At 38.4% G+C, this 18,529-nt stretch overlaps 1 protein-coding gene across 1 annotated transcript in view; it reads left to right on the top strand.

Moving 5' to 3' along the window:
- GPC6 (glypican 6) overlaps window positions 1-18,529 on the top strand; it is a 1,088,719-nt gene that overhangs the window by 497,658 nt on the left and 572,532 nt on the right. The window lies entirely within an intron of this gene.

The raw sequence follows: 18,529 nt of genomic DNA, 5'->3' as shown, positions 1-18,529 counted from the left end.
GGCATAGTGGGAACTTACCTCAACATAATAAAGGCCATATATGAAAAACCCAAGCCAACATTGTTCTCACTGGTGAAAAACTGAAACCATTTCCACTAAGATCAGGAAAAAGACAAGGTTGCCCACTCTCACCACTGTTATTCAATATAGTTTTAGAAGTTTTAGCCAGAGCAATCAGAGAAGAAAAAGAAGAAAAAGGAATCCAAATTGGAAAAGAAGTAAAACTGTCACTGTTTGCAGATGACATGATACTAGATATAGAGAATCCTAAAGATGCTACCAGAAAACTATTAGAGCTAATGAATTTGGTAAAATAGCAGGATACAATATTAATGCACAGAAATCTCTTGCATTCCTATACACTAATGATGAGAAATCTGAAAGAGAAATTAAAGAAACACTCCCATTTACCACTGCAACAAAAAGAATAAAATACCTAGGAATAAACCTACCTAGGGAGACAAAAGACCTGTATGCAGAAAACTATAAGACACTGATGAAAGAAATTAAAGATGATACAAACAGATGGAGAGATATACCATGTTCTTGGATTGGAAGAATCAACATTGTGAAAATGACTACACTACCCAGAGCAATCTACAGATTGAATGCAATCCCTGTCAAACTACCACTGGCATTTTTCACAGAACTAGAACAAAAAATTTCACAGTTTGTATGGAAACACAAAAGACCCCGAATAGCCAAAGCAATCTTGAGAAAGAAAAACGAAGCTGGAGGAATCAGGCTCCTGGACTTCAGACTATACTGCAAAGCTACAGTAATCAAGACAGTATGGTACTGGCACAAAAACAGAAATATAGATCAATGGAACAGGATAGAAAGCTCAGAGATAAACCCACGCCCATATGGTCACTTTATCTTTGACAAAGGAGGTAAGAATATACAGTGGAGAGGAGACACCCTCTTCAATACGTAGTACTGGGAAAACTGGACAGCTTCATGTAAAAGAATGAAATTTAGAACACTCCCTAACACCGTATGCAAAAATAAACTCAAAATGGATTAAAGACCTAAATGTAAAGCCAGACACTATAAAACTCTTACAGGAAAACATGGGCAGAACACTCTATGACATAAATCAGAGCAAGATCCTTTTTGACCCACCTCCTAGAGAAATGGAAATAAAAACAAAGATAAACAAATGGGACCTAATGAAACTTAAAAGCTTTTTGCACACCAAAGGAAACCATAAACAAGACGAAAAGACAACCCTCAGAATGGGAGAAAATATTTGCAAACGAAGTAACTGACAAAGGATTAACCTCCAAAATATACAAGCAGGTCATGCAGCTCAGTATCAAAAAAATAGCCCAATCCAAAAATAGGCAGAAGACCTAAATAGACATTTCTCCAAAGAAGATATAGAGATCACCAAGAAACACATGAAAGGATGCTCAACATCACTAATCATTAGAGAAATGCAAATCAAAAGTACAATGAGGTATCACCTCACACTGGTCAGAATGGCCATCATCAAAAAATCTACAGACAATCAATGCTGGAGAGGGTGTGGAGAAAGGGGAACCCTCTTGCACTGTTAGTGGGAATGTCAATTGGTACAGCCACTATGGAGAACAGTATGGAGGTGCCTTAAAAAACTAAAAATAGAACTACCATAGGACCCAGCAATCCCACTACTGGGCATATACCTTGAGAAAACCATAATTCAAAGAGTCATGTTACACAATGTTCATTGCAGCTCTATTTACAGTAGCCAGGACATGGAAGCAACCTAAGTGTTCACCAACAGATGAATGGATACAGAAGATGTGGCACATGTATACTATGGAATATTACTCAGCTATGAAAAGAAACGAAATTGAGTTATTTGTAGTGAGGCGTATGGACCTAGAGACTGTCATACAGAGTGAAGTAAGTAGGAAGAGAAAAACAAATACCTTATGCTAACACATGTATATGGAATGTAAAAAAAAAATGGTTCTGAAGAACTTAGGGGCAGGATAGGAATAAAGATGCAGACGTAGAGAATAGAATTGAGGACATGGGGAGGGGGAAGGGTAAGCTGGGGCAAAGTGAGAGAGTGCCATGGACATATATACACTACCAAATGTAAAATAGATAGCTAGTGGGAAACAGCCGCATGGCATAGAGAGATCAGCTAGGTCCTTTGTGTCCACCTAGAGGGAGGGTGGGAGGGAGACACAAGAGGGAGGGGATATGGAGATGTATGTATATGTATAGCTGTTCACTTTGTTATAAAGCCGAAACTAACACACCATTATAAAGCAATTATACTCCAATAAAGATGTTTAAAAAAATTTAAATAAAATAGAAAAGGTAGTTGAAGAAGACAAACTACTTTCATCGCTAGAACAATGACAAGTTTATTGACAGTTTTCACAGCTATAGTAACTCTATTAATAAGGAAGTCAGAACATTTTCCCAACAGACTGACTAGCCTAAATCAAAGGCATATCTGATATTTGTTCATGAAACTAAGATGTTCTACAGGGTCTGTTATATGTATACATAATATGAAAAATATGTCCCAGGTCATTGACGGTGTTCTCATGTCAAAAAACATGTCTATGAAAAATGTGTTGACTATTCAGTTGAGGTTGTATTAAACGTAAAAAGGCAGTTTAAGGTATTTGAATAATGATCATTTTTTTAAGAACACTATCAAAACGTGTACTGTGCAAAATTGCTATCATCACAGTCTAGTCAAGGGTTTTGTAGACATCATAGCCTCCTTCCCCGAGTTGTGGCAGATTCCAAGGATAGGCACTAGTGAGCACAAGCTCTTGTATTTAGAACCAACCGTCTCTTTGGAGTCAATTATACAACTCATATCTACCCTTTCACTTCAACAGATGATGTCACTCCTCTGCTTCTCCCCCTTTAATCCAATTTTATTAAATAAGGTTTATCATATGCCTAAATCTTAAATACACACACACACACACACACACACACACACATGTTCAAGGCATTCGTTTAGGCAAAAGAGGATACTAAGATGAGTAAGGCATGGTCCTGGAGCTCAGGGAGGAGCCAGTCTAGTGGAAGAGACAGCATGTAGCATATTCACATTAGTTATAATGCAGCGTTTTAAGTACAAAGGATGCAATAGTTGATTCTAAATGAAGAGTGAGAATGTCTGCCCAGTGGAGGGCAGTGAAGCTGGGCCTTCATGTGGGGAAAGATTTTACAAGTAGCAACAAAGAGCTGCTTTTAAAAATCATTCCAGGCACAGGGAACAGGAAATTGTTTGCTTTGAATCAAATCATTTCAGAGGGTAGTTGTAAGAAATATTTAGTTTCTGAAGAGGGGAAGTGGTGAGAAGCCACATAACCCCCTTGCATTTCTGCTTCCAATAAAATTTAAAACGTTAATTCCACAAGTGGCGATCAATTCACTGATGAATGAGTAGTAATACCTGTTATGTGTGACCTGTGCTATCATTGGTACTCAGTGGTGCTTCTCAAGTCACATGGGTACTTTATTCATCTGTTCAAAAATAGTATGGGGTTGCTTCTGTATGCCAGAAAATTTGCAGACTAGAGTTGTAGAAATGATCCCTGTCTCGTCGATGCCTGCAGTACAACAGGAAACATCTTTTCTTTTACTTTTTTTTTTTATCCTTTTAAATCAGAGCTATTTAAAGAGCTGTTCACTTGCAAAAGATTCAGATATTTCCTAGGAAGATTTCATTTTTTCCTGAGGTCTGTTACTTGAAATAGCACTTAAGTCAGCATAGCTATTGCTATTTTAAGGTGAATGACATAGAATTATACACTTATTTCCAAAGAAATTCAGCAAGAAACAGTATTTAATACCAATGCTTATATTTAAAAATTCCACTAAATAGTGTTAAATGAGAACCTGACAAAAATAGTCCCATCTCCACACCAGCCTATTTTTTTCCACAGCACATTAATTAAAATGTTAAAACATCTTGAAATATGTGACTCTCCTGTTTGTTTTGTTAGAAGAAAATAGCAAAACCACTGTTGACACACTGACAGTCTGTTGACAGGCTTAGCTTCCAGAGTGTTTGAGAGACTGTTTCCAAAGTATTACATTTAAAAAGGGTTCAGAGGGATTGTAAACTTGTTTAGATTGTGATATTAAAAACAACACGGGGCTTCCCTGGTGGCGCAGTCGTTGAGAATCTGCCTGCTAATGCAGGGGACACGGGTTCGAGCCCTGGTCTGGGAAGATCCCACATGCCACGGAGCTACTAGACCCGTGAGCCACAAATACTGAGCCTGCGCGTCTGGAGCCTGTGCTCTGCAACAAGAGACACCGCGATAGTGAGAGGCCCGCGCACCGCGATGAAGAGTGGCCCCCGCTTGCCACAACTAGAGAAGCCCTCGCACAGAAACTAAGACCCAACACAGCCAAAAATAAATAAATAAATTAATTAATTAATTAAGGAGCCAAATTAAAAACAACAACAACAACAACACAGGGTGAAATTGTCCTTATAACTGTATCCAGTAATTCTGTTAACATCACTGTCCCTTCCCAAGAAGTAGCTGGAAATTAATTTTTCATGCATAGTCTTATTCCCTAAGGATTCTACCCAGCGAACGAGACAGAATAGTGAAGTTTCATTTTGTTTGCTTCAAAAATTTTTTTCTAAAGAATCACCTATTAAGTTTAGCGTTGGACAAATGTGGCAAACACAACCATGAAAAGTAATTCTCTCCTTTCTAAACCATTTTTGAAAAATTAACAAGGAGAGAAATTAACGACAAAAAGTACAAATGAAAAATCAACAATGGAGGTACTATGACCTTTCTAGCAGTGAGGAGCAGAAGAGAGAAAGCCCTTCCCTTTGTGCCTTTATGCAGGTAATACTCTCACTTCTTAGCTTGGCCATGTGGCTCCATCCTTAGTTTTCCCTGATTTCTGACTCCAAGGGTAACACGTCAGTGGTTTTTCCTGTCTTTTCTAAAGCTGCATAGTCAGGTCCACAGGCGTTTCAAAGCTCTGCTTCCCGCTTGCCAAGGGAAAATCAGGTTGCATAACGTTGAGGAAGCCTTGCAGGGGGAAACGTGGTCTTCACATTAATTCTTAAGGGCAGGAGGTGTGTAAGTTCTGCTGGTGTGGGAGAGTACATCCTGAAGCTTTGATTACCCAGATCAAATTAAAATCAGGAGAATGGGTGTATGGAGAATAGAGGTGAGCTTCTCAGGACAATCAGGCTTAAAAGATACATGCCCCCGGATCCGGGAAAATCATCTCGCATGGAGTAATGACACCTGCTTTGCTCCTTACCCGCCATGTGACCTTGACAATTCTCCTTCTGAATTTTCTAATGTTCGTACCTCTCGTCTATAAAATGAGGAATACTATTGACAAGGGGATTGCTAAGATGTCTGAGAAATTGTTTTGAAATAATAGCCTATTAAAATTTGAAGCATTCTAGTCTCGGATATTTGTCTGCTAGATCATATCCTGAATGTCTTGATGAGCCACAAATTCATTTCTGATGTGGATTCCATCTTTTTCCATTGTGGGGTATATATCCTTAGAAACTTCTATATTCTCAACTGGGACCCTAAGCCGTTCGTTTAATGTAATGAATTAATTCTAGAATGGTACTACTTGAGTCCCATCCCTGGGAGAATTGCAAAAATAGTCACTCAAATCCTGTTTTTTATTCTCTGCCTCAGTTGCAACTTCTAATGAGAAAGGCTGTGAGATACTAACTACTATTCCTCTCTGAATGGACAAGTTAAAGGAAACCAAAAGATCCAATGAAAGATTTAAATATTTTATTTTATATCCCCTTGTTTTAGAATTTCAGAATGTCTCTATCGACTTTCTTGTGTTGTGTGAGTTCCTCGTTAAGAATATAGATGAACTTTTGTATTGAGTCCCTTGTGCATTCTGTATTGTGTTGAGGGCTGGAGCAGAAGAACTGCAAATGTTAATAAGATGTATCTTGTAATAATTAGCATAGAACCAAGCACTTTTAATCCTATTAACTACTTTTATGATGGCAATGGAGATGATGGAGGACCAAAACTCTAAAATACTAGCAGTTATCAAATAAAAAGAAATCTAAGCTCTAGGGGTATTTTACATTTCCAGATCACTTTTTTTTTTTTTCTTTTTTTTTTTGCGGTACGTGGGCCTCTCACTGCTGTGGCCTCTCCCGTTGCAGAGCACGGGCTCCGGACGCGCAGGCTCAGCGGCCATGGCTCACGGGCCCAGCCGCTCCGCGGCATGTGGGATCTTCCCAGACCAGGGCACGAACCCGTGTCCCCTGCATCAGCAGGCGGACTCCCAACCACTGCGCCACCAGGGAAGCCCCCAGATTACTTTTTTAACAAACTGAGCAAATCAACTGATTTGCATCTTTATGATAGGAATCCACGATTTTATTTTTATTTTGCTAAGAAATGTTCAACATTCATTCTCAGTTTATCAAGCCATTTTGCTGTGAATGCTGGCCAATCTAAAACAAATGTCTTTATATGTCTATTAATGTTTTTGTGTTTATTAAACATTGTCCATAGATCACGCATGTGTGTGTGCCTAGATTTCACCTAAGGATTATAATTTCAATACTGTAAATGAAAAATCTTGAAAGATCAGGAGGCCAGAGATAACAGCCTACAGTTATGAAAATCATGTGATAGTCTCATGCCCTTTCCACATTCATTTCTGACTTCAAATTTATTATGAATTTTATGAGAGTATAAGATGCCCAGAGAAAGACCAAATAAGATTTTTATTAAATACTTCTCAGAACAATCATGGACTAGAAGATATTACCATAAAGTGATTCTCGAAGTGTGGTCCAGAACCAGCAGTATCAGTATCACCTGGAAGCTTGTTAGACGAGCCAGTTCTCGGGTCCTTCCCCAGATACACTGAATCAGAAACTGCAGATGGGGCCTAGCATTCTGTTTGAAGCAGCCCTACAGGTGATTCTGCTACATGCTCAAGTCTGAGAAGCAAACTTCTAGTACAAGGCTTCACCCTCTTACCTAAATGATCTCACGATCCCAGTTTTCTAGTTTAATACACATCGGCACTTTAAACACCATATTTTGGGGAGAATCTGGAAAAGTGGGGAAGAACTCGCAGCCCACACCGAAAAAACAGAGTTGTGTTTCAGTGACATCAGTAATTTAATGGGGGAAAGAGGGGGACGATGCACCTGAGAACTCACATTTCCTGCTGGGGTCACGATTGGTCATGTGACTCATCAGTGGGGATGGTGATATATTCACAGCTGCCTGTAAGTCACTTAAGTTGGAAGCTTCACAGTATTCAAGGATCTAAATAGGGCAGACGAGGTGTCATATTTAAAGCACGGAGTACTGCTATAAATTCAGTAAGTGTGAGCATTATGATGTGAATATTCAATTTAAAGGTTCTTTGAAAGATTTTATTTCAAAAATATTCGTGGTATTATTTGTGCTTTTCAAGCATACTTTAAGAAGTATATCAGCCTTTCCCATCACCTTTGAGACTGGGTCACAGAGCAGAATGGTAGCCACTATATGCCAGAAGCCCCCAGCATACACACAGTGCAAGATTCTGTTTAGGAAATGGGGTTTTACTTGGCACAAAAAGTGGCATACATGTGAAAACTCTTCTGTAAGCTATACCAGAGCTAACCCCACTCATCAGAAAGTAAGGACTGTTAAAAAGCAAAATTCAACCCTAGTAAATTTTAAAGATTGAATTGGCTTTATTGAATGAGTCATGAATCAGGCAGCGTCCCATGTGGCAAGTAAGAGGGGAGCTCCAAAGGGCTACAGAAAGGGAAGGGTTTTTAAAGGCAAGAGAAGGAAGTCATAAAGAAAAAGGATTATTTCAGGCTTAGGTAACCTGCCTGTGGGGAAGGAAGGGGTCTGTGTGGCAACTTACTTCATCTTTCTTTAGGGGACGGAGAGGACCCATGTGACAAATTACCTCATTGGTGCTGACCAGAAAATTCCTGACTCACTGGTTAGGACTAAATTTCTCAGGGAGGTTGAAACTTCAAGTAGGTTAGGTATTAAGACCGGGTTTAATGGTGTGGCCTAGCATAAGTGACCTTATTTTGGGCCTGTGGTTTTCTTTTTATCAAGACTAAATACATTAACGAAAGTACTAGGATGATTGATAACATGTAGTGTCTTACAATCGGTAGGTTTGTTTTGTTATCAACATTTGGCCAGTATATTTACAAGTAAGTTAGAGATATTAAAAGAAAAAAACAATGTACACTCTATTACCTCACATAGATATGCATTTAATACATCTAGTTCGTAGGTGAGTGGGTATTGTTCACATTATTTGGGTTCAGGAAGGCTCTCCATTGCCAATGACAAATCAGTCACCATCTGTGGACAAGGCAGTGTGTACTAATGACCTGTAGGTTGTGTCAGAAAGTTAATCTTTGTGGAAAGATTTTGAAGAAGGTAAGAACTTGATTTGGAAAGGCATCCAGAGAATTGATTTTGGATTATTCTAAGGGTCAAAAATCAAGGGGCTTCGTTTAAAAAAAAGAATTGTAACTTCCTATTAGCAGTCTAGTAATTGTGGGTATTTTTCATTTAATAGAGAAAAAAAAAACAAAGTGAATATCTGTTAATGGGAGTATATATTTTTAATAGCAATTGCTTCATTTTTACCGTGCTGTTTTTTAGTACTTTTCCTAATACTTTTTTTAGTATTTTAAGTAGTAGACCTTTTTCTAAGCATGAAATTATGTGTGTGACATGCCTTTGACCTAGAAATCACAGGACTAATGGGCTTCACATCTGTTTATTTTCCCTGAAATGTGAATATTTTGACAGAAAACACTGTTGATGAAGATTTTGCAAAAGATGGCATTCTGAACATATTAGGGATATAAAATAAAAAATTTTTAAAGGACAGTAAGACTGGAAACACTTTTGCATTGATGGAAGGATTCAGAAGTAATTTCAAATCAAAGAGGGAATGAGGAGGAAATTTCCTCCTTCCGCCCCCTTCCCAACAACATAACCTTTTCCCTCCTTATTTTGGGAATATGAATTTATTAGCTTTAACCTCTTCCTGGCCCCAAAGTGAAATCTATTGTTTTCAAAAGGGCTAAGAAAGTGTGTGCCTTAGGGGAAGAAAACACATAGTTGATTTCGTGGTGGCAAGCTTGCATTTCCTCAGGCTTTGCCATTTCAAGAAGAGCTTAAGCGTTTTCATCTTAACTCTGATGCACCATCTTAATTTAAAATGTATGAGGTTTGCCCTGATGTGCTGTTGCATCAGTTTCTGTTATCAACAAAATCAGAGCTCCTAACTTTCTCAGACACAAAGGGATGAATTGTGAATACCAGGTGAATTTTCCCAAGTCAACCTCACAGCAAAACAAAAAAGACAAGATAGCTCTGTCTGAAAGAAAATGTAGCCTCGCCTAAGAACAGATGAAGTTTTATTTCTAGTATTCCTGGCAGTAGCCCAGATGCTGGGCCATAATTATCATTCCAATTTTCATTTAATACAGCAGTAATTCTCAAGTGTTGCTTTGGAAATGAAACTCTTGAGGATCTTGTTAAAAGGTAGGTTCTTATTCCCTAGGCCAGGGCTGGGGCCTGAGATGCTGCATTTCTAACAGCCTCCAGATATCAGATGCTGCCGAACCAGTGACCGTATTTTGTCACATTGGGTACCAAGGACATGTATGTTATGGAAATGCACCCTTTCATACCATATTCACAGAGGTTAGGCAAACCAGAGCAAGAAACCAATTGAGGGCAGATTTTTTTTTCCAGTATAGTCTTCATATATATGCAGTGTTTAGCTCATGAAAATGGAAATTTCTGGGCTTCAGTTTCCGCTTGTATAACTTGAGAGGCTTGGAACTTCCTCCTAGACCTAATATTTTAGGATTCCGTTAAGCACTAGGTAAATACTCCAAATGAATGAATAAGGAAATGAATAAATTTGGGGTTACCAGGATAATTACAAGGGAGTGATATCCTATTGTCCTCCTGTTATTACTATAGAGAATTTGGGGCACATTTGAGTCATTTTATTAGCTTTAGGTGAGGGAGAAAGTGTGGAACAGTAGTTTAAGAGCGTGAGAGTGAATGGGGGGCAGGAAATATAGTGGGTCGACCGGGCAAAATACTGTCAGTTTTGGGTTGGAGACCGCAAATTTAAGCTGATACCAGTCTACAAGGCTGTGTGTTTTCTTGGACTTTTGTTGTCATTGTCTGTAATCATGACAGAGTGAGTAACTATTTAGAACATGGAAATGAAATTGTCTGGGTCTCAATTTCCAATTGTTAACAAAGGTTACAATTTTGCTAGTTTTAACAAGGGGTATAGTTTGGCCAGGGAATTGAGTCAGGATTAGGAGGGGCATGAGGTCCTGAGGGACAGAGAAAAGGTGGTAGAATAATGAATTGTACATCCCAGGGGTTTGCACATCCCTAGAAGATTGTTGAAGTGGGAGTAGTAGGAGGGAAGGGCTGGTGGTCAGAGAGTAGAATGCTTGAACTTGAGATTATGGAAGGGTAGCCATTATTAATAATGGGAAGGTCTAGGGTATGACTGTGTAAGTCACATAACATCACTTCTCTGCTCCCAGATGTTTTTGAAGGTGATGCAGGTGTGAAAAAGAGAAGCTGCACTTACAGCTTTGAAGATGTATTTTCTAATTGGGACCAGACTTAAAACTGACACAGGTCTTCTGTGAATCCAGTTACTTGACATGTACAAGTGTAAGTGACATGCAGTATTTGATAGAGCAGCTCTGAATTTTCAGCCAAAATGGTGATAAGGAGTTGAATTTTAAACCCTGGAAAATTAGGTCAACCATATAAAAACAAGATTTAATAAGCAGCAGATGCCATTTTGTCCAACTCTGTTAGATTTTTGTGGTGCAAAAATATCCCAGGCCGTGCACATCATGCACTTGCTATGCTATGAAGGGCTGAATGGAGTCTCTGCTGAAACCACACTACATCTTCTGTTAAAGAAGCACGTGTGGTGATGGGTGAAAGGTCATTGGAAATGTGTACTCACAGCAATAACAGTCATTTAGCTCTTAGGTGGACATAGGAGCAAAAGTTAAAATTTCATGTGCAAAAAAGTTAAAAAGCTACGTAGTCTACTTTGGGGTAATATTTTATGATTTCATGCCAACACTTAATCTGCTATTAAATTCAGTTCTTTCTCAGTGATGAGTCGTCTCTCAAGTAATGATTCATATTGACAGAAGTGCAGCGGCAGTGTACTCAAGCAAATGTTACTGTCTCTGCGAACCTAGACATTTCATTAAGTCTCCATCTCCTAATGTTTAGTGGGTTTATAGTTCAGTTACATGGGATAAAGGCATAAGTGTCATAGTTGTGTTACTTGTTAAAAAATCTTGCCTGCATGAAATCCTCCCTAATTTAATGTTCTTTTTTTTTTTTTTTTTTTTTTTTTTTTTTTTTTTCTCTTTCCGGGTGGGCCTCTCACTGTTGCGGCCTCTCCCATTTGCGGAGCACAGGCTCCGGACGCGCAGGCTCAGCGGCCACGGCTCACGGGCCCAGCCGCTCCGCGGCATGTGGGATCCGCCCGAAACGGGGCACGAACCCGCGTCTCCTGCATCGGCAGGCGGACTCCCAAGCACTGCGCCACCAGGGAAGCCCCTAATGTTCTTTCAATCTGAGTTATTTATAGGATAGATAGATAGACAGATAGATAGACACACACACGTATGGCGGGGAGGAGGGGAATGATCCACTATATATACATAAATACAATAATATACATAAATATATATGGTTAAATTTAATACAGTCACTGGTTTTTGAAAATATACAATTTTATCTCTAGGCACAAAGAGAATATATAACTGCGTAAGGATATATAACTACAATTGACCCTTGAACAACACCTGGGTAAGGGGTGCCGACACTTCAAGCAGTTAAAATTTCTTGTATAAACTTTTGACTCCCCCAGAATTTAGCTAATAGTTTACTATTGACCTTACCAATAACAGAAAGAGTTGATTAACGCATATTTTGTATAAGTATTGTATATACTGTATTCTTGCAATAAAGTAAGCTAAAGAAAATATTAAGAAAATCATAAGGGAGGCAAAATACATTTATAACACTTATATGTATTTTATTGAAAAAAATCCACATATGAGCGGACCTGCCACAGTTCAAACCCATGCTGTTCAAGGGTCAACTGTGTATAAAATAAACGACATATGAATTTTTAACTGCCAATTAAGACCAGATACTTCTGCTCTGAGGTGTATGAATTATCAATTTATCCAACACTTGTCCCTTGTCAGTTAATAGCAAGGAAGAGAAATGAATTGGCCTAAACGTCAAGGCAGTGATACTGACAGCCTGCAGAGAGGTAGACAGAGCAGCATAGTGGAAGGCGTGGCTTTTTGGAGTTAGACAACCTGAGTCCCAAACTTGTTCTGTGGCTCTGTGCCACTCACAGGTTCCTCTTCAGTAAATGATAGAAATGGCTTCTCTGGAGCAATTATGAGGGTTACAATGGATAAACAGCCTCTGGTACAGTGCTTGGCTCTGTAAAACAGAGCTCGACCTTACTCTCTCAAGATGCCTTCATGGTCACGATGCTATATGTCATACTGTGCTGGGCATGGAGTGGGATACCTACATTCATGAGGCATCATTTTCACCTTCAAAGAAATCACTCTCCAGTGGGAAAAAATTCAACTTTCCTATACCTCCAGATGTATTTACTGAACACTTCGTGCAGTGGGCAGTGCCCTGGCTGCTAGGGGCAGAACAGACAAAACTGAATAGAGTGAACGTGTTCTCTCAGCTTATGTTAAAATGTAGAGAGAGCTAACGGAGGCTTCTCTCAAGGATTGAATTGAACGTGTTTGAGAAAACAGCATCACTTGGACAGAGGAATTACTCAGACCTCACTGTGATCCCTGGGGCATCTCAAACAGCATCCCAAAGAGAAAGTGAAAGTGCCCTTAGAGGAAAGACAAGTGTCATGACAAAACTGTATGTTGTATGAAGTGAGTGACCTAGAGTGAGCATAGAGTTACGTGTGATGTTATGCTTTCCAGGAAAGCATCTGTAGTGAACTAGAATTGTGCAAATCTCAATGAGAATGTGGCCTATAAAACCGATTTTCGCAAGTTATTCCATCTGTAAGCAATGTGCACGAAATAGGTTTTGTTAAAATAAAGGAAAATGAATTTAAAGTGTGCCCTACAAACTATCCTATCAGCATGAACACCAGCCTAGAAATTGGATGCAGTCACCTCCTGTATTGCATATTTTAACATTCCCCAGTATCTTGGAATGTTTCTGCAATTCATGAATCTGTCTGCCAAAGCTATAAGTCTGTATTATTTTTAAATGTTTCAAGTCACTTGTAGGACAAGGATAAGTTGGATGGTGAAGTTGTATGGATTATATGCATTGGTGTTAAATTTACCTCCAGTCAGGCCACAGAAACTCTGAATGACAAAATTAGTTTCTAAGTGGCTGACAGGTCAAAAGAGACTATAGCCAGAAGTCTGAAAAGTTCTAGTAAAAAGCACTGGGCCTTATTTGGAAAAAAAGTTGTTTGTTCATAAGACTTCTGTAGTGTTTGCTTTTCAGGATTGAGTAGCAGAGCCAGTATGGCTGTTGTCTGTTGTCTCTGGCCGGGTCTTTTAGAGAATTATGCCACTGAGAACAAATTATCCTTAACTATAGCATAGGCAGGGTCTTTTCTAGCTGTATGTAGTTACAGTAAACATAGAGTAGACTTAAAGATAAAAAAGAAGACAAATGAACATACCAACAGCTACAGCCTCCTAAAATATAAAGCAGAATAGTCACATCTACTTTCTGCAAGTGGTGATAGAAAATAGGTTTGATTTTTCTTGAATGCTATTCACTTCACTTTTCTTTTTTTAATTCTTAATAATTTTTATTTTGAAATATTTAAAAGATAACAGACAAGTACAGTGAGTAACATAAAGAACCCCTGTGGGGACTTCGCTGGGGTCCAGTGGTTAAGACTCCATACTTCCACTGCAGGGGGCACAGGTACTATCCCTGGTCTGGAAACTAAGATCCTGTGCCAAAAAAAAAAAAAAAAAAGAACCCCTGTGTATGTATCACAGTGCTCTATCTCACTTCACTTTTCTTGAATTCTGTTGATTATTGGGCATCTTTTGGTTTGGTTCTTAGTCAGACACTGTCCAGATGTCTGACTCCGGAAGCTGAGGGTTATATACCCTCTCCTCTTCCCTCATCCCACTCTGCAGGGTCCTGTCAGTCCTGGATTCTGTTAACTGGTACGGCTCCCCATCCCTGGTAGATGGGCCCCCTCCAGAGATGAAAAGCTTTCCTATCTGTCCAAGCCAAAGAGGGGAAAATTAAAATGTCGAATAAAAGGGAGTAGAGATTTCTATTCTGTTTTTTTTGGTTCATGTTGGTTTATTTGAGAGTTCAATTGGAGAGTCTTATAAATTTTGTAAAGGTAGTAATAATAGAAATCTGGGCGAGATGGGAAACATACATGAACAAAGGCAAAGTCCCTCTTTGACCCTTCTAGCTTCTAGCTTTATTTCTCCGACCTCTTTGTAAGTGTCCTACATGCTAAACAAATTCATCTTTTGGTAATTCCACACCTTGGGATTTCACACCTCTCTGCTTTGAAGAACCGTCTTCCTATTAGTCTATGTTCTATCTCCTCTTCACTCTCTGAATGAATGAATGAGTGATTAGAGTGTTTCTCTTTAGGGTGTTTTAATAGGTAGTGTACTAAATTTTAAAATTATTTCCATAATCTGCTTTGTGTTATTGTTCTTTTGTCCCTTATAGTTCCTTAGGAAACTGTTCTGAAACTGTTCTTTTGTCCCTATAGTTCCTTAGGAAACTGTACTGTAAATTTCTAAGTAATTGCAATTTTTGTTTAATTTTGTTATTAATTATGACAGTTACTTTTCATGCTAAATAAAGAATATAAAAGAGAAACTTAAATAGCATATAGTTATCATCATTTTGTGTGCACGTTTTCTTCTGTCAGCTGTCATTTTGTTGTTTCCAAACTATGGAAACATTTTTTAAATGTTTTTCTCTATGTTTTGCTTTGTCTTCTAATCACCTAAGATATTTGGATGTGGGCAACCTGCTGTTATTTCTACTGTTAGTAACTTAGATACTTCCAAAATAAAATTCCTATATCTAATTGTCAAAGTAAATCAAATACATGAAAATAACTTTTGACAGTCATTTACAGAAGAAAGAAAAGTGATGACATGAAAAATAGTGTATCTGGTGGACAAAACCTAGTAATTTAACTGAATAATAAGTATATCTCTAGGAGACAAAGAAACACCTGAGAGAGAAAAATAAATTATAGTATAGTAGAAAACTTGTTCTGATAAAAAAAATCTGAGTTTAGCAATTGAGTTTTATATGTACCAGGCTTAGCTTTCATCATCACTTATTTAGTACTCATTGCGCCTACCATATTTTAAAATATTTTATTCTACATGAACTATGAAACAATGTCTCCAGAGTCAGACATCTGTGTATGGAAGGAGAATTAGATTTTGAATTTAGCTTACTTGAATTAATGCTGACTTTATTTAACCCATCCTACAGCAACTTCTTATACTTGTATTTCCTAATTTGTATTTGAATTTTTTAAAGCACAGGAAATCATGAGGTTTAAAGAGGAGATTGAATGGGAGAAAATATTTGCAAATCATATATCTGGTAAGGGACTTATATTTGGAATGTAAAAAGAATTCTTACACCTCAACAATAAAAACACAAATAACTTGATTGAGAAATAGGCATAGGACTTGAATAGACATTTTTTCAAAGAATATATACACATGGCCAATATAAAAGATGTTCAACATTATTATCCATTAATAAAATGCTTATCAATACCACGAGATACCTCTTCCTACCCATTAAGGTTGCTATAATCAAAAATACAAATAATAGGGGCTTCCCTGGTGGCACAGTGGTTAGGACTGCATACTCTCACTGCTGAGGGCCTGGGTTCAATCCCTGGTCGGGGAACTAAAATCCCACAAGCTGCGCGTTACAGTCAAAATAAGATAAACAAATTAAATGGTGCTATTCTGGGCAGAGTGAGAAGGTAATGAACCCCAAAATGTCACACTCACTTCTTTATTTAGGCCCCCGCCTGCAACTAGAGGAAGCCCTGCACAGAAACGAAGAGCCAACACAGCCATAAATAAATTAATTAATTAATTAATTAATTAATTAAAAAATATATATATATATAAATAATAACAAGATTTGGCAAGAAAATTGGAAATCTTACACATGGCTGGTGGGAATGTAAAATGGTGCAAATGCTGTGGACAAGTTTGACAGTTCCTCAAAAATAAAGTACAAAATTACCATCTGACCTAGCAATTCCATTCCTAAGAGAAATAAAAAATATATGTTCACGTGAAAACTTGTACGTGAATGCTCCTAGGAGCATTATCCATAGTAGCCAAAGTGTGGAAATAAAGTGAGAATCAACTGGAGTGGATAAATAAAGGTGGTACGTCCATACAATGGAATGTTATTCAGCCATAAACAGGTGTGAAGACCTGGTGCACACTACAACATGGATGAACTTTGCACTCATTATGCTAAGGTGAAGGATCTAATCATAAAAGATATATTACATATTTCTGTTATATGAAAAGGCAAACCTATAGAAACAGAAAGTAGATAAGTGGTTGCCTGAGCTGGGAGTTGGGGAATAGTGGGGAGGTTGGGAGAAAATCAGGGTGACTGCTAATGTATATGTAGTTTGTTTCTGAGATGATGAAAATGTTCTAAAATGGATAGTGGTGATCATTGCACAACTGTGAATATAATACTAAGTACCATTAAATTATACACCTTAAAGAAGTGAATTGAATGGTACATGAATTATATCTTACTAAAGCTGTTTAAAAAAGGGTATAGGGACTTCCCTGGTGGCACAGTGATTGAGAATCCATCTACTAATGCAGGGGACACGGGTTCGAGCCCTAGTCCAGGAAGATCCTACATGCCGTGGAGCAACAGAGCCTGTGCTCCACAACTACTGAGCCTGTGCTCTAGAGCCCATAAGCCACAACTGCTGAGCCCACGTGCCACAACTACTGAAGCCCACATGCCTAGAGCCCGTGCTCTGCAACAAGAGAAGCCACCACAATAAGAAGCCTGTGCACTGCAACGCAGAGTAGCCCCCACTCGCCGCAACTAAAGAAAGCCCACGCGCAGCAGCGAAGACCCAACACAGCCAAAAATAAGTAAATAAATTAAAAAAAAAATAGGGTATAACACTAAAGCGAACAAACAGAAAAAGAGGCATATTCTAAGCAATATTTGATTAGTTTCCAGGTCTCTAATGGAGGTTATTAAAAAAGAAAAGGATGAGGTCTCCATATGATGTTACACCAATTATGCCTAAAATTTTATATGCTCAGTCTAATGATTCTCCAAAAAGTGTATTTTCCACTTTTTCTAGAAAATGCATGCATTTCAGATTTTCTCATAACTTGATAATATAGAATTCCTAATATGTAAACAAGGAATAGGGGCCATTATAACATATGTACATAACCTTGAAATTCCTCTGATTGAATTGCTTCAAGAATGCATTTATTCTTACAGTATCATTTCAAGATCTAAATTTATTTTTTGGACGTCTTACCTATCATTTAGTTCCATATTTCGAACTGCCTCCAGAACATTTCAATTTTAATACCTTAATTCTATATTCCTTAACTAAATAAATCCACATGCTATGTGGAATTAATTTTTCCCACTTAGATTATAATCTGTAATTAAGCAAATTCCTCTGCACTCCAAAGAGCTAACGAAGCCCCAACCCCCATCAATAAAGAGCCTACCTCCCAAACCCTTGGTTTTTGGTATATGAAGATCTTATTAACTCCTCCTGTCCCTTCCCAGGAAGGGAAGGAATCATGGATTCTCCTTTGACAATTGTCCTAGTTTCCTGTTATATTCTAGGCAGTGTTTGAACTCCAATCCAATTTGGGTTTTTCCATTTAATAGCTGTATGATGTTAGCACATTACTTAAACTATCTGAGTCTCAGTGAACTAGAGAATAGAGTCATTTCTTTTCTTCCGTCCTAATAGCACTGGTAGGAGGACTAATTGATAGACCAGTAGTTTGTGAGTTGCCATTTTGAAAAAAACTCTATCAGCTTTTTATAGAAATTATCACACGTAGCATTTAATCCTTTCATTTATAAGTGCTTAATCAACAATTCTCTATTTGATTTAAAAATAACAGCCACACAAATTCATAGGGAGAAAAGGACCAGGAAGTAATCAGGGCATCTAAGATAATCTAAGGGCTAATGAGGTTGCACAACATTTTAAAATAAAACCCATATGAGTAGTGAGGATACAGCTTTCAAATGTGTCACTGTTGGGCTTCCCTGGTGGCGCAGTGGTTGAGGGTACCTCTGCTGATGCAGGGGACACGGGTTCGTGCCCCGGTCCGGGAGGATCCCACGTGCCGCGGAGTGGCTGGGCCCATGAGCCGTGGCCGCTGAGCCTGCGCATC

The sequence above is a fragment of the Lipotes vexillifer genome, unplaced genomic scaffold (assembly GCF_000442215.2).
Source record: "Lipotes vexillifer unplaced genomic scaffold, Lipotes_vexillifer_v1.1 scaffold154, whole genome shotgun sequence".
In the NCBI taxonomy this organism is placed as follows: domain Eukaryota; kingdom Metazoa; phylum Chordata; class Mammalia; order Artiodactyla; family Lipotidae; genus Lipotes; species Lipotes vexillifer.
This window is presented reverse-complemented; position numbering and strand designations above follow the sequence as displayed.